We start from the raw sequence: 25357 nt of genomic DNA, 5'->3' as shown, positions 1-25357 counted from the left end.
TCAAACTTTTGATCCACAACTTCCTTTGCAGACCACTTTTTCCTGTTCCTTAGCATTACATTAAAAAAATCCAAAACCATTTCCTATCAGAGCAGTATTTCCATGGCATGTCACAATGCCTCCTTTCAGATACAGCTGCAACTTATGCACTGCAACTTCACACAAATCTCTCAAACAGGGTTACGCTCTTGCGTACCCATCATCTTCCCACACAGTTCTCCAAGATGAGTACAAAAGACATGAAAGCCACATTATCTCTGACAAACACATTTTATTTGATCCTATTTATTTGAAACAAAACACGGGGGTTTAAAAATGTGTTCTTGCAGACAGCTCTGGAATGGGCCAGGAAACTATTCTCCCAGGTTCACAGCAAGTGCTCAAATTGCAAAACAGCCTCCTACATTTCTTGCTCTATTGAACATCTACATCTGGCACAGCCTTCCTCTTCAGAAGCTGAACATCTCTAGCATTCATCACAGAACAAACTCATTTCAAAGATTCCCAAAGTTTTTTTCCAGCTGATGGCCTTTAATTTTCATTCCTCCTAACCATAAGGAATGAAAAACTTCAAGCTGCTTCTCACAGGCCTTACTTTGAATAGCATTGACATGTCAGCTCAAAAAGGAAGAGGACAAGTACTCAAAAACTCTTATACAGTGAAACAACACCACCTTATGAAAAGGTACGCTTTAATATGACCTTTTGAAGAAAACTACTAAGAAATTACTTCCTCTGCTTTATTTGGTCTCAACTCATTTAAATGTGATTACAGAATATTGAAACATTGTACAATTCCATTTTTTTACATTGATATAGTTCTTCTCATAACCATCATCCAAGCAGTACAGAGTCCTCAACCAAACTGGGAAATCCAGAGACACAGGTATAAAATTAAGAGTACCCAGCAGGATTCATCTATATTTCTCACTTCAGCTTAAGCTCTTCCACCTCTGCAGCCAAGTTGCAAATCCAGCGTTCAGCCTTTGGCCTTTTCCAGTTAATGGCAATGGGAGAGCTGCACACAGGAACACTCTTTTTGACGGTCCAAACTGCAACTCTTCCCACCCACAAAGTCATAGAGCTTTATCCTCAGCGCATGAGTTAAAAGACTTACAACCCCAGTAATGAGAAGGTAGAAACGGTCATAATTGCTTTGAACAAGAAGTCAGTTGTATCTGGGAAATGCATAAAAGGCATTTTGGTATATCCTTCGCATCGCTCAGTGCTGTGTCCTGCAAATGTTGTCCTCAAACAGAAGATGTGCATTGCACTATGCCTTCACTCCTTTCATGTGGGACAGAGTGCTGGAGCATCACATACCACCTGTAAGCCTACAAATCCAGGATTTCCCTCGTTTGGTATTTGGCTGCCTGACTGCTCCTGAATTATAACCAGGTTACACGTGCCACTCAGAAGACACACACCAGTTCAATCACCCAGTTCAATCACCCATTTCACAGCCAAAAACACATAACCTGTGACTAAGCATGACTGCTGCCAGAGAAACAGCTTTTGACTTTGGTAAAGGATAGGATGTTCCTCCTCAAGCTCCTGTGACCATATATTTCCTACCACACGGCACTGAATCCAAAGTCCCTTGAAAGTTAGGATCATGCCATGGTGTCTGCTTCACAATTTTGAGTCTCGTCAGTCCCTATTGACTGCACAGCCTGGGTTGGAGAGGGAGACAAACATGGTATAGGATTTCCTGCATTGAAGATTGGGATTGTGGGAACGTTCTTGCCAATGACCTGAGTTTGCTTTCTCTTTACTCCCATCTGCTTGCTTCCCTCAGACTGATTAGGAGAGAAACGTCACACCTTTGATGCCTCCTCACTATGTACAGTGCTGCATGCTAGAGCCATGCCCCATGGCTTTACTTGGGTCATGACCCTCTCCCAGTGCTGGCTGCTCTTGCCAGATCTTTCCAACTCCTGTTCAAAACAGGTTCAAGTCTACCCAAAAGAAAGAGCAATGCTTATGCCAGGTTGCCATCAGAACTTCTGCAAACAGGCTGTGTTTTATCACTTGAGAGACAGGATCGGATCTGGCCCTAGGAGATGCATGCTCAGGGATGCTTATGCTGGGCTATGTGGACAGTTGTTCTTGTTCATCCTCATGGCTGTTCAGCCAGCAGGACACAGCAAGCTGTCACACCCTACTGATGCACTGATAAAATCAACTCCAAGACTTCTGTAAAGCTGGGGACAGTATAAGACCACAAAAGGAGACTTTGTCCAATCACTTCCTGCTCATTACAGAAAAGCAACCTCAGAGCTCCGATTTTATTTAGTCCATCTGAAGCTATCCTTGGCCAAAGCCAGGGATGGATCTAGCCAGCCTGCTTGCAGGTAGGCTGGTAAGAGACAGCCTGTGGCGTCCCTCAGCCCCTCTGGGTTTGGCAGTACCCCATACAGTCAGCTTCCCTCCAGGGCCTACACTGTCCTATCTCCATTTTCTTGAGTTATTTGAGGCTTTGGGACAGTTGTCAGCCTCCTGCTGGTAGGCAAAGAGCCAATGCCATCAGCCAGGTGAAAAATGCTGCCCCACAATTCGCAAGCATAGCTGTCATTTTTTCCAGGTAAAATATCACTGCTGACCTCCCAGAGGCTTCAGCAAACATTGTTATTGCTTCTGACTGAACACAACCTCATGCCACCACAACACAACCTTAAACAGGATCAATGTCACGGTCATCTCCCAGCCTACAAAGTTATGCCTTCCCAAGCATGAAAGATTATCTTCAAATTTTGTCATACTATCTCAAAAAGTAACCCGATTTAGTTTAGATATATAGTATATTCATTTAAATATTCATATTTTCAGTATTTACCTACCAGACAAATAAAAAACATTACAAAAGCAAAGGACTACTTTTGCTTGATAATTTCCCCCAGTAAAAGAGTCTCGTGGTCTGCTTTGAAGTCACCTTTATCTTTATTGTTTATACAATTGTTAGAGGGAGTTTTCTTTTCATCGAATCAACCGGCACTAATATAAAAATCAAAAACAACTTGCAAGAGAGTTCTTTGGTGGCAATTTAAAAGATTTAAAATGTAAACATTTAAAAGATCAAATCAGACATTAGTAAGGAAGAAAAACTTACCCAGAATGCTGGAAAAACAAATTTTACTTCCATTGGTGATAGTTTGCCCTAGAAGACAGTCCCAGGGTGGAAACCTTTTAAAAAAAATAAAAGACTCATTAGAGTAGGAAACAAGGGTATACGCTGTAAAACTTCTGTAAACACGGTGCTCAAGATTAAACATCCTGTGCTTCTGGTTATGATCCTGTCCAAGTTTCCTGGCATTGACTCACAGATAAGCTGGTCCATGTTAAGAGAGAGTGAAATGACACAATGCAATACTCTCAAAAAGGGAAGAGGATACAGAAACTCTGTGAAAGAAAAACTCCACATTTTCTGTTCCTCTTTCTCTGGAGTATCCTTAGAGTAAGGCAATGCTGTCAAGTCAAATTTAGGTACACAAGTTGAAGGGGAAGCAGAGATTAAACCTAAGCAAGTTTTAATGTATTTACAGAGATCATTGCTTTTAAGGAACTCTGTGCTATTTGACACTGTGTCCCTATGCCATGATTTGATGGGATAAGAGTGATATACTGCTATTCAGGAAGAGTTAGCTGAATTTTCTTGCGATGAGATCACCCAGAAGTAGCATGGAGGGAAAGGAGAGAAATATGAAAGGAAGAAGGACCTTCTCCCAGAAGCCAACAAAAGATTGCAATCAAAAGAAATAAGCATTGTGAATCAGAGAATGTGAGTTATGAAATCAAAATGCAACAGGTGAAGTCAGAGAAGGAAAGAAAACCAGTCTCGAGATTTGATAACAGGTCATGAGATGTAGTTTTACCAGTGGTAAAAGAGGTCAAACTACTGAGAGTCAAAGTTGAAACGAGAAAAGGCTCTCTCAAGAAGGACTGACTAGACTATAAAATGAGAAAAAAAGTTTGAAAAGGATTTGGGGTTTGGTTTTGTTTTTTAATTTTATGTCAGTGATGTGTATTTATTTGTATTATAATGGGGGAGAAACAGGAGAAACCAGAGTGAAGAGTTAAGAAGTATGAGTGTAAGGGAGTCCCAAGAAGGATGTGACTGTGGGAGAAGCAGAGCAGGCGGATATAGAAAAGACCTGAGAATATGACAGAGGGAAAATCAGAGTCAGAAAGAGGTAGAAAGACAGCTGAGGGGAAAGGGAGAAGTCTTACAATACTCATGTTTCCCCTTGTGATAAAGTAAGGTTAAGTAAAAAGCTTAGAATATACTAGAAGACGGAAGATGTAAATGAGAATTTAGGTAAGAGATTTAATCAAATAGTCTTTTAAAAATCTTTTATTCACATGCAAATGATGGTCACTGTTATGACAAATTTCACATAAATGTGATAAAATCCCAAATTGAAAGTAATTCACAGCAAAACATGAACAGTGAAATTTATGTTTTAATAAGAAATTCCAGGTATGTTCTATTCGCCTTCCCTTCCGTTCCCCAGTAAGGCAAATAACTCAGTTAAATTAAGTTGTATGTTCAGCCTCATTAGTCACCATCTCCATTCCCCTGCGGTTTTAATTAGATAGGTCTCTTTGTGCACAGCTACCTCAGCCCTTCCCCTCCAACAATCCCACAATGCTGCTTTTTTATGTTATCATTCTTCAAATGCTCCTAATTACACTGGAGGCAGCCAAGGTGATCAGGGCAGAGCAGTGCTCTCCCATGGAGCAGTCAGGGTGAGATCTGCAGCTGCCAAGACACAAGCACCTCTTGGGCAAGGCTAAGGGTTTAGATGCTCTTCCACAGTTTGACCCACTTTAATCAAGACAACCAATCAATACAACAGCCTTAAGCGAAGGGTCAGATCCTCTGCACAGAACCCAAGCCCCACGAACAAGGAGCTGACATCTCCCAGCATCCTTCCTGCTCCATGAGCCCCCATGCTGGTCCACCACCTCCATACCCAGCACATGAAATCACAGGGCAGGAATGAGTCCCAAACACCTCAAAGCCAGAGGGACACAGGAGGCACCAGAACTCAACACAGTGCCTGGCTGCAGCTTTTCCACTAAAGCACCCACCCTGGCAAGCACAACACACCACCCCAGCCGTGAGGCCACAGCACTGTCCCAAAAGACAGAAGAAAGTCTCAGGAGGACATGTTCCAAGGGTCTGACCTGGTCTTTAATCCATTTTTTTAAACAAGCATGGGTGTAAAAGTACAAAGATCATGAGATGATCTGTTTCCAGATGGAAATGGAGGTAAAGGCTGATATTTCAGGAAGAAGGAAAAAAAAAAAAAAAAGGAAGCTAGGTGGATCAGCTCTGCCCCTAAGGAGCAAGACAGGACTTTAAGGTCAAGATTTCTGCTTCAGCCCCTTTTTGCACTCTATTAGCAGAAAAAAAGACTGCAAATCCAGCAAGAATGACTGGCAGAAAACCCCTGAGAGCAAAGGACCTCTGCTTAACTGCTGCCCTGTAGACCCAGAGGAGAGCCCCAGGAGCTCAGCACCGCTGCTGGGCTATTCCTGGCTGCCCGGGGTCAGCAGCAGCACAGCAGGGATTACAGCAACTTGGATTTGTTACGTAAGGGACATGTTGCTCGGGGCTTCTCTCAAATCCCAAAGACATTGCTATTATGTAAGAGCAACAATCAAACGGGGCAGCTTTTCAGCGATTTGATTTTTTAGGAGTGCTGAGCAGCTAAAAATGAACATTGTGGGTCTGTCAGACTCAGTGTTATGTTTTGCACTCTAATCAGTTTAACCTTAAAGCTGCTGTAACTCACAGGGACAGTGACTCAGCTTTCGCTTCACCCGAGGCCTCGACATCCAGAAAGGTGAAATAAAGCAACCTTTGTCCACCTTCCCAGCAGGTCCTCAGTGGAGGGCAAAGCTTGCATCTTCTGAGCTGAGCCTGAGGGCTTTCATTTCTTTAGCATCAGTGTCTTGCTGGCTTTACTGATATTAAAAGATTACTCACATGAATCAAGACTGTGGACCTGGCCCTGAACTTTGTTGTGTGGACTGTATGGTGACTGTGAGCTCTTCTGACACTTGGACTTTCATCGGTGAAAAACACAAGCCCGTTTGGCAGTCTCCAGATTTCCTTTTCTTCTTAAGTTATTACTGTAAATAATTCTGAGGGTAATGCACATAATTTTCAATCGTGCATCTACGCTCCACATGTTATTTAAGTAGACATACATATTAACAACAAAATCCATTGTTTGACCCAGCTGTAAGCCACTTACTCATGCATTTGGGGCATTCTCCAGCAATATCAAGGATGGCTAGATGTAGGTATTTCAGGAAGTCCTGGCTGGTAATGTTATTAAGCTGCTGTCATATCAAGATCACCACTCTGCCCAATCTGGTTTTGTGTTAGAATCTTACTTCTTCCTAGTTGACAAACTCTGTTTAAAGAAATTCTTCTATTCCTTTCAAATGCTCTTTTAAAGTTTTCTTAATTTAAGATCTGAAAAAGGAGAGAAAAGCACTCTTGTCTTATGGATCTCTGATTTACTAACTATTTCTTCTGGCCTTTCAGACTTTTATTGCACTGAAGAAACAGCCCAATTTTAGTGACCATGCCAAATACTTGTGTTGATGCTCACATCTTTAAAAACCAAACAAGCTATCCAGATTGTGACCATGATACAGCAACCCTGCCCTAAGCACATGCTCTTGATCTCGTAACACTTATGGTTGAACTCAACAATCTCAGAGGTCTTTTCCAACCCAGTGATTCTATGACTCTGATTTTAGTCTTGAACACACAGACATTTGATTTCACAAAGGTTCATATAGATTGTTTCCAGAGATTGTTGTACTGTGTTTCCCATTTTAAAGACTCACTAGTATATCACACTAATAGCTAAACAACCTTTCATCATAGCAACAAGAGAAGAAACTAAAATCCCGATGGTCTGGTAGACCAGAAGGAATGCATTCATTCTGAGAGCATAGCTCTGCTGAGCACATTCAAGTGCAATTTACTTCTGAATGTCTCATCTGTGCCCAGCATCCTGCCAGCTCTCTCTGTGCACAGCACACCACGATTCTACTGCCTGAAAGAGGTTGTAGCCAGGGTGTCAGTCTCTTCTCCCAAGTAACAAGTGATAGAAGGGGAGGAAACGGCCTCAAGTTGCACCAGTAAAGGCTTAGATTAGATATTAGAAAAAAAATTCTTCACCAAAAGTGTTATTAAGCACTGGATCAGGCTGCCCAGGGAAGTGGTTGAGTCACCATCCCTGGAGGTATTTAAAATATGTAGATGTGGTGGTTAGAGACATGGTTTAGTGGTGGAGCTGGCAGTGTTAGGTTTATTGTCGGACTCAACGATGTTAAAGGTCTTTTCCAATCTAACTGAGTCTATGATTCCTCACAGCGTTCTGGCATCAACAAATTGCACTGAGCTTGGAAATGCTTAATACAAAGCTTTATTTACCCCCATCACAATCTATTTCTTGTTCAGTAACGCTAATGTACCCTGTGGCACAGAAATACATTACTTGGGAAGTCATCTGGTCCCTCTGAGTTTTACTGGCAGTATAAACTTGAGAATTTTTATGAGCAGTGCCTTGGACTGAAAAAAATCTCAGGTGGTTTAAAGGGTTGTTGTTCCACGTGCCCAATACAAAACTTGGCAGAGACAACACATGCCAGAGGGTGAAAACAGTGTTGAAGCATCTCTGTTCTTCGAGCTGCCCTTGCATGCCAGACTTGCTCTTTGGCAGCCTTAGCATTTTACCATAACTTAGAGCACCCTGTGGGGATAATAAACACAGAAGCCAGCTCTGTGGCTGACATCTGACAAGATATCAAATAGTTAAAATTCAGAAAGTAAAACTTAGAGGAACTAATTAGCCCAGCATGCATTTAAGATGCTTTTTTATTTTTTAACTATGATTTCAAAGGGGAATAATTCTCCTGTAAGTGTTCCGTGATTATGCCCATGAAGTGAAACTCACAGCTGTGCAAAGAAGAACAAGTTACATGTTTCTTCCAGCTCTGCATCCCATGCAATAACTGTTCCAGAGAAGTTTATCTCTGGGCAGAATAGCTCTCAGGCTCATATAAGGAGTAGCAACCTGTATTACACCATCATCTAAATTAAGAATCATGATTGCAGGCTGGCAGGGGAATCCAAGGAATTTCTTCAGCTGATGCTTTTGCTGGTTTTGAGGATTGCATAAAAACACTGATCTGCAAGTGGTATCACTAACAGCAAAAGCCTAGAACTCCTGCTACACCAGATGCTTCTGAGGATTAAGTCATTTGCAGAGACTTTTGATGTCGATGCCTCTGCTGGAACAAAACAGACTTCATTCACAGTCCTGAAACACCCTGTGAGAGTGGGTCAGCATACTCCTCCCAGTTTTGGAGAGGATGCTAAAGCACAGACTTAAACCAACTTTACAGCAATTATACGGGAACATAACGTGGATCTCCTTCCCTTCCAGCCCATGTGCCACTGATGCCCCTTCCCGTGCAGCACTACATGCTGTGCCACACTAGCAAAACAACAACTTTTCCTTGAGCAGAAAACAGTTACTGCCCCAAAGTGTGAAGATTCACTATCCCAGGAGCTTTGAACCTCTTTGCCTGACTGCCAGCTTTGTAGCCACTTAATTGAAAAGAAAATTGAATTTCTTAAAGAAATTACTAAAGTGACTGCTTAAATTTAAACAGTCCTTTCCTCTACTAAAGACCTATTTTTCAGATGTTTTGAATGTTTTACAGTTACAATTTTTGGCTGCAGAATACTAACCTGGTTCTGTATCATAACAAAGTAACATGGGGCAGAGCTTTAATTGGTATAAATGACTTAGTTGTGAAGACACAGCAATTTACAACAGCTAATCATTTCCCCTATTGCTTCCCACGCTACAAACCCTCACTAAGTAAGGTTTTCTTGTGAAACCAATGACACAGGACAGTCAGGTGGTTACATCATTTGGATGTAGCCTGGATATCTATCTGGCTATCACCCACATACCTTGGGTGAAATACTGACCTTATCCTCTTCCCAGCTCCCCACTGGAAAATCCAGAAGAGCAAGATGATACCATATAATGGCAACAGACAGAATAAAGAAATAAAGTTTCTGAAGATCAAATCATCAAATGCATACTCAACAACAGAAGTGACAGTGTTCCCAGGCTCATTATATATTAGGATAGTGCCAGAATAAGTTATAAAAAAAATCCATCAGAAGTATTTTTGCAAAGAAAAACTGTTTCTACAGGTTTGAGTTTGCAATAGCAAGCTCAGGTACAAAGGAAACTGTCATGCACTTAAGTTCTGCTGCTCTGCTGCTTTCTTTCCACTTTCAGCTACTTATGACTTCTTTAACACAACTGACTGCAGAGTGTTCAGTAAAAAAAATGCATTTAAACAAGACCAGAACAATTATAAATAACTACAGCAAAATGCAATACTTGTGTAGGAAAAGCATTTGCTAAATCAGCTGTGCCTCAGTAGTCTTTTTAGCACGCCTCAGCATCCAGCCAGGAGCAGAGAGGAAGAGATCCTCCTGCACTGCTTTTTGCTGGCACTTCAGCAAATATCTTTTCTGAGGTGTCCATTATTATGCCTAGATCTTTTCTCCTCCAGAGTGTTCAATCAAATACTAAACCAACCACTGTGTACGAGTCTCTACTGTATTGTGCTTCAATTCATCTCCCATTGTATGACTCTCCAGAGAAAGTACATTTCACTGGAGCCCACAATTCTGGATGCAGTCCTCTGCCCTATGCACATTTCTAGTGCTTCCTGCATGATCTTATGAAATTGAGAATGCGCACTGGAAGCTGAAAGGCTTCTTTCTCTTAACTTATTATGAGGAAGGACTATTTCTCACTGATTACTGAGTTCCCTGCACAGTCTCTGATGTGCTATTGTCTTTACAGATGTGGAGAACAGCACTCCTGCAGTAGATGGGCTGCCACCTTGCCTCTCCCCACTACCTTCCTAAATATCTAGCATTACTTACTATACCATAAGTGTATTTTGCGTAGAAATACACACTCCAGAAATTTAGCCTAGGAGTCTTAAGCTGTTTTCTTGTTTGTTATAGCCACTATCATTAATGCAACAGACAACATCTTAGAAAACTTTACCATAGAAGATGTTTTGCTGTAAAGAAATTGAAAACTACTTATCTGGCCCAAACCTACACCTGGTCTCTGTTAGATCAGTATCCAAATAGTCGCTGTCCCTAAAGAGATAAGCCTAAGGACAGATGTGGGACCATCTCAAAAGCTACTTATAAACCAGATGGGCACAGGTTTGCAAAAATCTTCTTGCTCCCCGCCTCATCTCAGGTGGTCATTTCCAAACACACAGCACTCAAGAGATCACTTACAAAGTCCTCCTTTTGTACCTTAAAACAGGACTTCATTCTGCAGAAATTAAGGTGATGATAAACAAAGCAGAATGAGAAGTTTAGACTCATTTGTATACATGTAGCTCACTGCTACCACTCTCCTGCAGCAGAGGCTGTACTGCTCTCCACAGTAGATTGCAGAGATAGGAAACAAGTATCTGGGTATATTTAATTGCATTGGAAATGGGCTGACTGGTAAAGAGTTTATGCAGCAGGAGATACAGCCCACATCCTTGCTTGAAATTGGGGCTAAGAAACAATAAAAGCCATAAACATGGCGCTGAATGTAGAGAGCATAAAATAATTCCTGTATGAAATCTCACAAAGCAAAACAAGGCATTTATGCATCACGTTATATCCAGCTCAATTGCTGCCAAGTGCCTCCTTAATGCAGTAATTCATTGCAAAGTTAACCTGTATGCAAACACTTGACATTTAATTACTCTGCTACCAATGCCTTAAATCAGTAAATATTTGTAATGCTTGACTCACTGAAAAATATTTATTCATTTTTTTTTGATGTTTGATGTCAAGGCTCCTGCTGGCTTGCTCTTCTCAAGTTTAGAGTAATCGGGGATCACTGGCTCCCTAAGAGAAGCGCTCGTAGAGAGCACGGACTGGTGCGAAGGCTGAGGGTTGGCACAAAGGCTGGAGCACAGCACAAAAGCGCCTCTGCACTGCTGTTACGTTCAGGGCACAGTTACAGGGACCAGAGCGAAAAAAAAAAGAATCCGAGGCCAGGGTAGCAAGGGAGATGAAGTGAGGAGGAGGAAAAGGTACACCAACGCACCTAAACAGAGTAGGAAATAGCGACCTAGTTGAATAGCTCCTCAAACTGAGACGTTTCATGTGAACAGGGAGACCTGGAGCTGCTGCCCTAACTTACAACGACTTGTTAACTTTCCCGTCACACCAAAATACCATCTCATAATTCACAGTAGCTGCTTTATCTTTCATCGTTCTTCAGAGAAACATTAAAAAACGAAAACAAAACGCGAAATGCCGTTTAACTCCACGGAAGATCTGAGGAGCAACCGCAGCTTCAGCGCCGAGAGCCGGCGAGCTGCTGCCGCTCGGCACTCGCCCGTCCCGAGGGCGGGGGGTCCCCGTCCGGCCCCGGGACTGTGCTCCGGTGGCCTCGCCACGCCGTTAGCGCTCTAGAGGCATGGATCAGGCAACTTCGATCTCTGCCCAGATGCTGCGCAGGCAGCAGTGCCCACCTGAGCCGCTCCGTTCAGGAGCATCTCAAAACTTTCGGCTGATAGATCCGATAGCGCCTAAGCCCTGCCTCGATAAGCTGCGCTCGCTCCGCTGTCCCGACCCCCACACCTGTGCCTTCCCCGCGCTCCCGGACCCGCGTGTCCCCCCACGCAGGCGCTGTGCCCCACCTCGCGGCGCTTTTTGCCATGTACCGTCCCCTGGGCATTCGCGGCTCCGGCAGCGGGGAACGGAGAGCGGCCCCCCCGAGCCACCCGCCGCGGGGAGGATGCGGGGCAGGGAGGGGGCACTGCCACCAACATCCACCCACTCAAGCCACCCGGGCCGCCCCGCGGGGGACAGAGGAGCCCGCGCTGCCCACGCCGGGACAGGGGATGTTCGGGACTGCGGGGATGCTCGGAGCGGCGGGATGCGCGGGACTGCGGGGATGCTCGGAGCGGCGGGATGCGCGGGACGGCGGGGATGCGCGGGGATGCTTGGAGCGGCGGGCATGCGCGGGGGATGTACGGGACGGCGGAGATATGCGGGACGACGGAGATGCGCAGGGATGCGCGGAGAAGCTCGGAGCGGCACGGATGCGCGGAGCGGCGGGGATGCGCGGGGGTGCTCGGGACGGCGGAGATACACGGGAAGACGGAGATGCGCAGGGATGCTCGGGACTGCGGGGATGCTGGGGGATGCGCGGAGCGGCGGAGATGCTGGGGGATGCACGGGACGCCGGGGATGCGCGGAGGATACACGGGACGCCGGGGATGCGCGGAGCGGCGGAGATGCGGGGGATGCGCGGAGATGCGTGGGGACTGCGCCGGACTCACCTGCCTCCGCGGCGGTGCTGCCGCCTCCTCCGTTCGGCAGGGCGGCGCGGCGGCGGGGCGCGGGCCGTGTTTATATAGCGGCGGGGCGCAGCCGCCCCGCAGCGCCCGCCGCCCGCGCCCGCCGCCGCCCCGAGCCGCGCCGCAGCGCCCCCTGCGGGACCGCCCGGGGGGGACACCCCGCGGGTCACCCGTGTCCCCGGAGGGACCTGCCGGGGCGGGCGCTGATGTCGGCGTGCACGGGAGACAGAAATAGTACAGAAAGTTCTCCCGGCTGCGTTCGTGGGTGCTTCAGCCCCCTCCTCCCGCTTTTCCTGGGAACTGCAGTGATTACGTCTGCAAATTAACACCCGGTAAATAGGTTATTGTGGAGTCTTGAAAGGGGATTTTCTTGGGAATATATGTGCGCTGCGCCTTCTCCTGAGGAAGGTGCAGCAATACTGCAAATGACAGGTCAGTGTAGGGGCCTACAAGAAAGCTGGAGAGGGACTATTCATAAAGGTTTGTAGTGACAGGACAAGGGGAAACGGGTACAAACTGGAGAGGGGCAGATTCAGACTAGACATAAGGAGGAATTTTTTCAATATGAGCGTGGTGAGGCACTGGCACACGTTGTTGAGGGAAGCTGTGGCTGCCCCATCCCTGGAGGTGTTCAAGGCCAGGTTGGATGGGGCCTTGGGCAGCCTGATCTAGTGCGAGGTGTCCCTGCCCATGGCAGGGGGGTTGGAACTGGGTGATCTCTAAGGTCCCTTCCAACCCAAACCATTCTATGATTCGATGATTCGATGACATCAGACATCATAGCGAGGCTTCTCGTTCTTTGACTGGTCACTCTCCAGTTCTCCCATTTTCCAACTTCATTTCTCTTTCACTTTTGGACTCAATGACCTAAGACATCTTTTCCAACCTAGTGATTCTATGGTTCTATTAAAATGATCAGTAGGATAGATAGATAGATAAATAGATAGGCACACAAATTTGCTTTTCAGAAAAACTTATAACTGAAACGATAATCTTCATCACTTCTGCTATGTTTAAAATCTCACCCAGGGGTTTTATTCCTGCTAGAAGAGCAAGCTTTGTGATATGGAGGCTCTTCACTTTACATTTAAAATCTTATCTACACATACAGCCTATGTTGCAGCTATCTCTGTCAGTATTGTTATATTCCCGAAGAGCCAGTGCTCATTGTTTCAATCAGCTGTTAAAATCAGCAGCAGGCACGAGATCAGATGGGAGTTTTATGATCTGTGTCTAATGCTGGGCAACTCAATTATTTTTTATTAAGTGCTTTGGGCAAACGCATGAAGGTCTGTTCAGGAGGGGGGTGGTGAAAGAGTTCCTGGTCCGCAAGTCCAGCCAGATGCTACACAGTGTCCTCCTGCCTCGGAGCCAGGACCGCAGGACAAACACACAATGGCATGAGATGTAAAGTGCCTGGGAGTCTGGGGAGATCTGGGCAGAAATGTCCATGTCCTGCATCCCAGCTCCAGCCTGGCCCTTTAGCAGCCGGGATCCAGAATAGCATCGTGGAAAGTCCCCCCTTACCCAGTGCCCGTCAGATGAGGCTGATGTTACAGCCTCATGTGGCAGGACTGTCACAGGATATATCCGTATTTCAAGGCATGCAATAACTTCCTTATTTCTGCTGTGCTTCAAACACATTGTGCTCGCATCTGTCTGCAGTCTGAAGTGCCAAATACCATCCCTACAGCACCATAAGTGAGTCTCCTATCCTTAAAGGACCTCTCTTTAAGGTTTGTCTTCCCCTGCTGGAAAAAAAAGCTATGTTCCCCACCCCCAGCCCTGACTACACTGAACTACATGTTACGCTTGAGTTACAGAGACAATGAAGATAAAGCATCTTAGCTGGTAAAGTCGCTGAGAGCATCCCTCCGGCTGGCACAAAGGAGGACCCTGCCGACACGGGCACTGGCAGGTTTAGCTGCAGTGGTTCCCGCATCCCGCCACTACCAGAGCTTTCCAGACCCCAGCAGAGCAGGCAGGACAGGAAACATGGCCACACCTCAGTGCAAAACGCTGAATATTACTTATATTCAAACCCTGACCTTATCTATGGTTAAAATGAGGGGAGGCAATCCTGAGGGAGTGAATGAAACCATCCGGCATCTCAGCCATTAGTTTTCAGAAAGTAGCAGTGCCATTTATCATGTCCAAAGGCATCAACATGGAACTGCTGATGACAGGAATGATCCTTACAGAGGAGGCAGGTTTTCACTGCCCTCTTTTTACGTTAGAACTTGACAGGACTTACTGACTGCATTAAAAGAGAGACACCAACTGAGAAAAACCAAATTCATGCAAAATATTAATCAGTCTGCCAAGATCTATTATATATATAAAAAACTCATATATGCTAGCATTGAATTTTTCCCCTCAATAGAACATTTTTGCAAACAATTATCACTCCCAGCACTTGACTTCTGATTGTGAAGCTATTGCACTCTAAAAGATAATTCATGCTATTATCGCACCTAATTAAAAGCTACTTAGCTGTAGAATGTGGGCTCCACTTTATTTTTAGATACTGAGCAGAAGTGAAATTATCTGCTATACATAATTCACATAAACTTGCTTTTCTTTAACATTGGGTAGAGAGATCTATAATCCATACAAATGTAGAAAGAATGATTTCTTATGCAACTCCAAGAAACAGAATGGATAACAAAAAATGTTGCTTACACTCTAAAGAGTAAGGGAAAATGACTAGAAACTGAAGCTTTTATAAAAGCAGGTAGAACATTTTCAAGCCAAACCCATTTTGTTTATGTGTTTAGGAACAAGCTGCTGCAGCAGCAGAGAGGTGGCAGAATAGCCTCACACAATATCCATAGACCTGGTTACAGAAGGCAGTGAGGAACCCTCGGCCCACAGCAGGGACAGCCTGCCTGTGAGCACACAGGACTGGATATGGCCCCAGTGGAGTGGGAAATGGAGCAACCACATGCCTTGGTTGTGGTTGACCCAGTGAGAACCCCATCAAATCTTCCCTCCCTGTTGTAAGGACATGGAAAGTGGGCACAGTGAAGGCACCTTTTGCTGTGCGTCCCAGCTTCATCCCATGTTTAAACAAGCATGAGGACATCTCAGTGGCTGTGTTTGCACTGACAGACATGGTAGGACCAGGAATGAAGCTGGGCTGCTGAGCGTTCACACTGCTTAATTGTTAGCATGCACCAGGGGACAGACTTGGCCAGTGCCATGTAGCATGGTATGGCAAGACAGTGCCTGGGCACAGCCTAGGTGTTGGCACACAGGAAGGACTGTTCCCAGAAAGCAGCAGAAGTGGGACTGCGCTACTTCCCATTTCCTTCACCCAACACAGTTTTCCAGTTCTGTCTTGGGAGACTTTGCAGGCAAAACTTTTCTCCTGCCCCATCCCAATTTGTGCAGTACAAACCCTGTTTCATGCAGTGGAACACCATTCTTGTGATTTGCAGCACAGCTATAGCCATAGTGCAGACAGCATAAGTTAAAAAAAAAAAAAAAGAGGAAAAGAAGAAGGGAAACATCTACATAGTAATACCAATGTCTTAGGGCCACAGGGGCACCAGATGGGAGACCAAGAAAAGCACTATGCAGCATGGATACAGCGAGACTGTGTCACTTGGTTGGCCTTGGGATCAGAGAATGGTTCCTGGCTCTGTTCATCTAGCTGTAAATACAGAGCTGGTGATGCCGGGAGGCCACATAAGGCTTATTTCTCTACAAAAATAAGCAAGAGGCACAACTGGTGTTTAGCTTTGCAGGTTGTCTGGGAACAGTGAAAGTCATAAAAAAAAAAAAAGAATGCCCTCACCCCATGCTTAGATCAAGCTGCAACATTATATTAAGGCTATTAGCTCCACAAAATTTTTAGAAGGTTTTTGTACGAGGGAGGATGCAATTTGGATCTGCACAAGGGAGGGTCCACAGAGCGGCTTCTGGGCTGCATCACCAGGAACATGAGCACTGCTGAGGGCACATGGAAAAGCTGAGGGCTGCCTGGCTGCCCCTGGTAAGTCAGTGAGAGGCAGAGCCTGCAGCAGGCAGGGAGAAGGGCTGCTGCCAGGTGGCTGATTGGGGGCACAGACATGCAGATGCCTGGAGCTGACAGCCTGCCTGCAGCCTTGTACTCAGCTCTGGCTGGGTAAAATGCTTAAGCTGCTGTCTCTAAAGGAAAATTTTCTTTAGCCTTCCAGGCCTGGCCTCCAACACATTTTATCAGCAAAATTATTGCAGTTGAAAGTACAATCTTTTGTTGCTGTTGTTGTTATTATTATCATTATAATTATTATAGATAATTATGGTAGTCCTATCAGCTATTTTCATTTAAGCACCAACTTAAATTTCAGTTACATCAGCTAAAACTTCAGTCCTGACCTAATTGTCCCAGAATGAAGCCATTTGATACTGACTTGGGTATCTTCTCATCTTGCAGTGATCATGCACTGGTGGAATTCAAGGTCCAGAGGGATATGGGACAGGTGAGGAGTATAGTCAGGACACTAAATTTCAGGAAACAGACTTCCAGCTCTTCAAGGAATTGTTCGGTAGGAACTCTGGGATGTGATCCTCTGAGACCTTATAGTGACCTTCCAGTACCTGAAGGGGGCTACAAGAAAGCTGGAGAGGGGCTATTTATAAAGGCTTATGGGGATAGGACCAGGGGCAATGGGTATAAACTGGAGAGGGGCAGATTAGGCATTAGGAAGAAATTCTTCACCATAAGAGTGGTGAGGCACTGGCACAGGTTGCCCAGGGAAGCTGTGGCTGCCCCATCCCAGGAGGTGTTCAAGGCCAGGCCGGATGGGGCCTTGGGCAGCCTGATCTGGTGGGATGTACCTGCTCATGGCAGGGGGTTTGGAATTAGATTATCTTTAAGGTCCTTTCCAGCCCTAAGTATACTATGATACTATGACACTAGTATATTTTCTGTGGCATGAACACAAGGGGTGACTGTGTCACTTAAATTGTTATGGATGTAATTAAAGTGGGACAACTCTTGTGTCTCAATAAACACAAAGGAGCTGGCTTTGACTGTAACTGCTGCTCTTCTCATCAGGGGAGAGATTGGCTTGTCACAACCCCACAAATAAATCTGTGCTGTAAAGATGTAGTGCAGCTCTATATAAATTACAGCTAAATCAGTTGATTCTTTCATCTGTGAATGTTGGCTGGTTAATTTAAAGAGAAATAATAGGCTGTAGCCAGAGCAAATCTATCATGTAAAGCAAACAGTCTTGCCAGAAAAAATATCAACTTAATCTATCAAGTCGATTGCTCTTTCATTCAAATTAGGAGGATTATCTCCTACACTGAAATTACCAGTGACTCAAAATCCTGCCAAAACGTATTGCATCAAGCACACTAACAGCAATAACCTGCTCATTTTTTAGTAGAGTACAACCAAATGCTGAGGATGCCTTCAAATACTCTTTTCATATGGCCTGGATTATTTTAAGCCATAAACTCAAATTCTCTTGGGATCACAATAGTTGCCTCTCTGAGCTGTGTTACTGCTTGATAATAGCAGTGAAACACTGCAGACAGATGATAAAGTGGTTTGGCGTGAGCTTTTGTGAATAACACCATGGAAGAAATCTGTCCCATGAGACCTGAGGAATCCTGACCATGAAGAAGAGTAATTATGGTCAGACAAAAATGGCAGCTTGCTCAACACATCAACTTCCTATCTGAAAAAATACAATTGAGCACATTTGCTTGAACGAAGGGGACATTTTGTGTCAATAATGTCTAAGCATCATGAGTAAGGATTGCACAATTCAAGTAACACATAAAGTTCTTTCTTTTTTGTTCAGTTTGTATTGAGGAAACATTACAGTTGAGGAAAACTCAACTCTTGGCACAGTCTGAGCAGTGTGGCTTTGCATTTTATGAATTCTCATGGATTTATGCAGTTGCATACAAATACGCATACATATACATATATGCAGCTGCTGCAGATACGTAGCCATAAAACTGTTTACAGTCTTGCATCTAGTGCCTTTTGAGACACAGAAAACAGAGGGTCCTTAGATCTGGACAATTCCCATTCAAAACAGCAATGTCTAAGACAACAAGATGGTTGCATCCTAGGAGAACTACCTTCCTCCAACTCCTCTGACACAAAGTGGAATTTTGAGATCATCAGAGCTCAGACCAAGAAAACAAGAAGTTTTGATGTTAAAGCTCGATCAATTGCAGGTTGGCGGCTGCTCACTCAGACTAGGCTACTGCTGCCATCAGGTGAGTGACACGCTGTGTCCAAGTTGCACCTTGCTGACAGTAGGTGAGGAAGTTTGATTCTCCAGTCCTTTTCCCTCCTTTCCCCACACCTCTAACCCCAGTCAGCTGTCCTTCTCCTTTGCCTGCCACAGCTCTGCAGCTTGTCAAACCCATGCCTGAGCCTATTCATTACACCAACCCTGCTCAAACTGCTTCAGCCATCATTACACAGCAGGGCTGCAGTCCTGCTCTCATCATAGTGGTTCCAGCACTTGGAGCTGCTCTGAGCCACCTCAGCATTGCAGAAATCTAACATGACAACAAAAGCCAAGCGATTCGCCTTCTCCTGGGTTAGCATATTGAGCTGCATCAGTAACAGGGCTGCAACATACCACTAGGGATGGAGGGCAGCAGGCAAGACCCTCAGGGGGCTGCCTTGGCATCACAGCCAGTGCTTCCCATGGGGGTTCATTTTCTGTTAGGCTGCTAAATGAACTGCCCCACAAAGAGGTTCTGAGTGCCAACATTGGTACATGGGGTGCAGAGAGCAGGAACAGGAAAGAAGGGAAGAAGAACATGGTGTGAAGAGAAGGATTTTAACTTTTGGCAGAGCTGTTTAGATTTGCTCCACTGTATCATGCAGCGCTGCTCCCTGTGAGGCAGCTGTTCATTCAAGAAACCTTCTGTACCCAACAGCCAGGCTGGCTCCCCTCCCTCCCTGCATGTATGGCTGGAGGGTTGCACAAGGCATGGGATGGGAAAGAGTGGGTGGAGGGAAGAACAGACGGTGGGAGCCCCAGATCCACCTACCATTGATTGTGAAACCACAGCCTGAGTGTAAAAACTCACAGCCCACGCTGCAGGCTGGCGTAGGAAACTGAGATGCAATTTTTTAAATTTCAATGAAATAGTTTGTGAAAAACAATCCTTGTGCAACATAACAAGCAGCTGCACTTCCACAAATCATAGAATCATAGAATAGTTTGGGTTGGAAGGGACCTTAAAGATCATCTGGTTCCAAACCCCCTGCCATGAGCAGGTACATCCCACCAGATCAGGCTGCCCAAGGCCCCATCCAACGTGGCCTTGAACACCTCCCGGGATGGGGCAGCCACGGTTTCCCTTGGCAACCTGTGCCAGTGCCTCACCACTCTTATGGTGAAGAATTTCTTCATAATGTCTAATCTGCCCCTCTCCAGTTTATACCCATTGCCCCTGGTCCTGTCCCCACCATCCTTTATAAATAGTCCCTCCCCAGCTTTCTTGTAGCCCCCTTCAGGTACTGGAAGGTCACTATAAGGTCTCCTCAGAGCCTTCTCTTCTCCAGGCTGAACAAGCCCAACTCTCTCAGCCTCTCCTCATATGGAAGGTGCTCCAGCCTTCTGATCATCTTTGCAGCCCTCCTCTGTACCCGTTCCAGCAGCTCCATATCCTTCTTATGTTGAGGATTCCAGAACTGGACACAATACTCCAGATGAGGTCTCACAAGAGAGGAATAGAGGGGCAGAATCCCCTTGCTTGCCCTGCTGGCCACACTTCTTTTGATGCAGCCCAGGATGTGGTTGGCCTTCTGGGCTGTGATCGCACGTTGCTGGCTCATGTTGAGCTTCTCATCAGCCAGCACCCCCAAATCCTTCTCTGCAGGGCAGCTCTCAATCATGTCATCCCCCACTGTGTACTGAAAGCGGAGATTGCCCCGACCCAGGTGTAGGATCTTGCAAATGAGGGAGCAGAAGAAGCAGAAGGGGCTCCTGACTGTGGGGTACAACAGCCCTTGTTTAAGGTAACATTACATGACAGCCACATTGCCTCTCCAGCCACTCAGACAAACAAATGACATCTGGAAAGGAAATGTGTAGCAGAGTTGTCCTGTATGATCAGTGAAGGGAGAAGAGAACTACCTGTGCAGAAAGCAGAGATACAGACCTGCTCAGAAACCAAAGGTAGGAAGAAGGACCTGGACCTAAACTTGACAGCACATTAAAGTTAAAATAGGGATATGCATGTACCCAGCTCTCCTCCAGCAGCCCAGCAGCACCCCTTTGTCTGTCACCATTGATTGTTCAAACTCCTAATCCACCAACCTTCCTTCCTACTGCATTCTCCATTCTTCACCTTGATTGACTCTTGATTCAGCTGAGGAGGAGGGAGAGGAGGAGGAAGTTGTGACTATTAAAAAGCAGCAGTAAGAATCCTCTCAGAAATTTTACGTCAAATGTTCAGCCTTGCTGATAAAGTGACTGAGATCACTGGATAGTGAAGCAATTTTATCCTTCAGAGTTAATGAAATGGAGGATGTGTTAGGAACTTAAGAAATACAGCTTATGCACTCAAGAACAATGTAAAATGGTGTAGAAGATGAAGAGGTAGGAGCAGGATGATTTGGATCATCACCTGGAGGTGACACAGACTTTCCAGAGCAGTCCACTATCTTGGCTGCTTTCTTGATGAGAATGAGCACCCAGCACACATCTTTTACTGTGAGCATTTTTGATGCCTTTTTCCGAATAGACATGTTCAGCATCATCTTCCTCAGATGAATCAAGATCAGCAAAATCAAACAAATATGAAGGACAGGAAAAGAGCATAATGCTTGGGCACTCAGTCTCTTAGACAAAGCAGCCATGGTGATTTCAAACAGTGATCTGCTCATTAATTTTGATGGGTAAAACTACTTAGCTATTCATTGCATGGCTAACACTCATGCTTTTCAGGAATATATTCTTCATGGGAAGGGGGAGTGCGGCTGTGCATATTTTTCTCACACTAGCCAAAGTGAGGGATGAAAGCCTCAAAAATTAAAATTAAATTGAAAATAAGACAATGTCAGCTTTATCATGGTATCAGCTAGACTTCCTCAGACTACATTTAGGTAATAGCACTAAAGAAAATAGCAGCTGGTAGAGCTGCAGTTACCTATAGCATTCAACTTCTGGCAGAGCTGCAGCACGTAATTTTCGGGGGAAACTCCTTGCATGTATGCATGTGAGGGGGAAAAACAGCACAAATATGGACTAGGAGGAAAACAACAGCCCCACAGTTACAGCCAGGAAAGCAAAGGGAACTGACACTCATGTGAATGCAGAATAATGAGATTTGTGGAGATACGACTGACAGTGGGGATTAGCAGCAGCCCTGGATGGCAGGGACTCTCTTCCAGAAAATGATATTGCAAATGAAGTGGAAGAAGGAAAAATTACAACATTGACTCTGACAGGCTCCGAGGCAGGAGAATGCTTCAGCAAGCATCTTGGCAGGCTGGTGAGCAGCAGTGACACACTGACTGCAGCTTCTGTCCTGAGGGCAACTCAGTCCAGAGGCTACAGACAGAAGGAGCAGTGAGAACAGGGCTCAGCCCTGGTAGAGATTTCTACATACTGCAGACAACTGAAAATCTTACACTATGGGCCATTATTTACACAGTGTTTATACTAAAACCTATGCTGTCTGGTGTGTCATTCTCTTGTCTTCTTATCTGTTAAGCATTTCTGGCTTTGTGGTACCATACAGTAGCACACCAATGTTTTACTGTAAAACTTCTGACTCTTGTGCTTTCGTGTATGCTAGAGTGCAGCTAGTGGGACCAGAGCCTGTGGCCAACGGCCCCATAGGCTTCCGGGGTGCTTCAGGTTTTTTCCTCCTTTGCTTTCCACCAGGTCAAGGTTTCACTGGACACTGAACTCATTTGAGTCTGAGTTCAGCTGCAGAGACATCATGGGGTTTGAGATTTCCTTGCAGATGCTGAGGGTAGTCCCTTGCCAACAGGGACTTCAATTTAAAGAGAGAGTGGCTTGGTGAAGTCAAGGCTAGCTGAGTTTCTGGCCCATCTATCTGTTCTGGGCTGATGGTTTCTCAGGGAATATCACAGTCCCAGGGCATCATGAGCCTCCACAGGTTTTGTATGCAATAGAGAAGAGAGAGAGCTGAGAGTTAAGAACCCTCTTCTGGCTTCCCCAGGGGGCAGGCAAAAAAGACTGCTCAGGGACTCCCTGCAAACGCTTTTTATTGCTACCTGGTAGCCTCCTTCTGGATGGACATTTCCCTTTGGGTACTGCCTTTTGCACTTGACCTTGCTTTGTAATGAGGCTTTGTGGACTCTGAAGCATTTTAAAAAATAAGATGCATTTGCTCTGCTATCAAAAACACATTCATAATTAAATCCTACAGACAGGGTCAGAGATCTGAAATGAGATTGTCTCCCTCTTCTGTTTCTTTATCTTCTTTCCTAGTCAGCACACACTTGTTTCACAAAACTTTCCCACACTGACCTCAGACATGGACGTTTTTTCATTTTGAGCACTTGACCTATTGTCCTGGGTATTGTATTTATCCAGACTCAGTTCTAAGGCCCTCGGAATAAGGGGATTATTATCTCTCTATGAATTTCATAAAAATGCTGAAGGAAATGTCAGCTTCACAGTTTTCAGGGTTTGTGTTTAAGGCAAAAGGATTAGCATGGCAGGCAGGGAATTACTAGTTCCTGACCCCTGTAAATGCTGAGACAGATGCGGATCTTTATCAAACATCTGAGAGAAAACAGGACTAAATCTGTACCACTGCATTCCAAACACTGCCTTGTTTGTTCTGCTGTCCTCTGTCTCCTTGTGACAGTGGAGAATGTGCCCATGCGGTCACCCTCAGTCCTTGTTCCTGAGCTTCGGGTGCAGCCAGGGAGCACCCAGGGGTGCTCTTCTACAATAGATATTCTCCATCAAAGGGAGGCGATGACATAATTGCAGTCCAGCTGGAAGACCTCACAGTCTGCATACAGAAAATCACCTTATTTTCCCTCTGGTGCACACCAGTAAGAATTTTAAGAAACAATGCAAGCCTCCATCAGCTACAGATCTGCTGGAGTCTGTTTTCTCCAGGCTTTGCATCACCTACTTGGATTACCTGTTGTAATAAGTTGAGGCGGCTGATGAATGCTTCTGCAATTAGTGCAGCCACAATAGTGACTCCAATGTGGGCTGTGTTGGGTTAAGACAGCTGAGAGCACCCTGAGCCCCTGTGGCATCTTTGAAGTCTAATAATGCAAGTCAACTCCCCCATGCTTGCCCATGCACATTGGGTACTTGGCTACTGTCTTCATGACGTGGTTCAGTGCTTGAGATACAGAAGATTTCTATTTCCTTATCAAAGTTGGCTGAAACTGGCCAAAAGGAATTAGGAATCCAAGAGATTCAAAAGGCGAATAATGTTTTATTATAATATTTCCCACTCCTGCCAGCTTGATGCCAGTGCCAGCAATAGATGCCCAGAGCCTGAAGAAGGATTGCAGGTCAGCAGGAGAGCATCCAAAGAGAAACGCAAAGGATTTCCAGGCAGTAAGGCAGCTTCATCAGTGGCCCAACTGAAGTGCCTCTATGCAAATGCGTGTAGCATGGGGAATACACAAGAGGAGTTAGAGATGTATGCATGCCTGCAGGGCTATGATCTCATTAGCCTCATGGAGACATAGCAGGATGGATCCTGTGATTGGAGCACTGGGGTGGAGGGATACAGGCTTTTTAAGAAGGATAGGCAGGGGAGATGAGGAGGGGATGTGGTACTCGATGTGGCTATGTGACCAGATAGAGGGTATGGAGCTCCACATGGGGATGGATGAGGAACTGACAGAGAATTTATGGGTCAGGATTAAAGGGAGGGCAGGGACAGGTGACATTACAGTGGGACTCTGCTACAGGTCACTGGACCAGGAAGAGTGAGTGGATCAGGCTCTCTATAGACAGATAAGCACAGCGATATGTTCACAAGCCCTGGTCTTCATGGGAGACTTCAACCACCCCAATATCTGTTGGAGAGACAATTCAGCAGGGCACAAGCAATCCAGGAGTTTTCTGGAGTGCATTGATTATAACTTCCTTCTCCAAGTGATGGAAGAGCCAACAAGGAGAAGTGGAATGGAATGCTGGACCTTGTTCTCACCAACAAGGCAGGGCTGGTGGGGAATGTGAAGCTCAAGGGAAGACTTGGCTGCAGTGATCATGAAGTGGTGGAGTTCAAGATCCTTAGGGCAGTGAGGAGGGCACAACTCACTACCCTGGACTCCAGGAGAGCAGATTTTGGCCTCTTCAGGGATCCTTGTGGTAGGGTACCATGGGATAAAGCCCTGGAGAAGAGAAGAGAAGGGTACAAGAAAGCTGGTTAATGTTCAAGGATCACCTCCTCCAAGCTCAGGTGTGATGCATCCTGACAAAGAGGAAGTCAGGCAAAAATTCTAGGAGGTCTACATGGAGGAACAAGGAACTCCTGGGCAAACTTAGCCTCAAAAAGAAGCTAACAGAGTGTGGAAGCGAGGGCATGTAGCCTGGGAGGAATACAGAGAAATTGTCCAAGCAGACAGGGACCTGGTTAGGAAAGTTAAAACCCTGATAGAATTAAACCTGGACAAGGACATCAAGGGCAACAAAGAAAGCTTCTATAGGCATGTTGGTGATAAAAGGAAGACCAGGAAGAATGTGGACCCTCTATGGAAGGAAGTGGAAAATTTGGTTACCCAGGATATGGAGAGGGCTAAGATACTTAATGACTTTTTTGCCTGAGTCTTCCCCAGCAAGGGCTCAAGCCACACTGCCCAAGGCACAGAAGACTAAAGTGGGGACTGGGAGAATGAAGAACCACCCACTGTAGGAGAGGATCAGGTGAGAGATCATCTAAGGAACCTGAAGGCACACCAGTCCATGGGACCTGATGAGAT

The 25357-nt window shown here is 45.5% G+C and overlaps 1 protein-coding gene across 4 annotated transcripts in view; it reads right to left on the bottom strand.

Annotated features, from left to right (window-relative positions):
* Positions 1-12559, bottom strand: part of MTUS2 (microtubule associated scaffold protein 2) — a 317361-nt gene extending 304802 nt beyond the window's left edge. For all 4 annotated transcript variants that reach the window (XR_008448377.1, XM_054057304.1, XM_054057293.1 and 1 more), the window contains exons 1-2: positions 12433-12559; positions 3110-3183 (exon numbers count right to left, since the gene is read on the bottom strand). The gene's annotated coding sequence lies outside the window, so the exon portion shown is untranslated. The remainder of the gene's footprint in view (positions 1-3109; positions 3184-12432) is intronic.
* Between the last annotated feature and the right edge of the window lie 12798 nt (positions 12560-25357).

Source organism: Cuculus canorus, chromosome 1, assembly GCF_017976375.1.
Source record: "Cuculus canorus isolate bCucCan1 chromosome 1, bCucCan1.pri, whole genome shotgun sequence".
Classification (NCBI taxonomy): Eukaryota; Metazoa; Chordata; class Aves; order Cuculiformes; family Cuculidae; genus Cuculus; species Cuculus canorus.
Note: the sequence above shows the minus strand (reverse complement) of the source record. Positions and strands in the feature narration are given on the sequence as shown.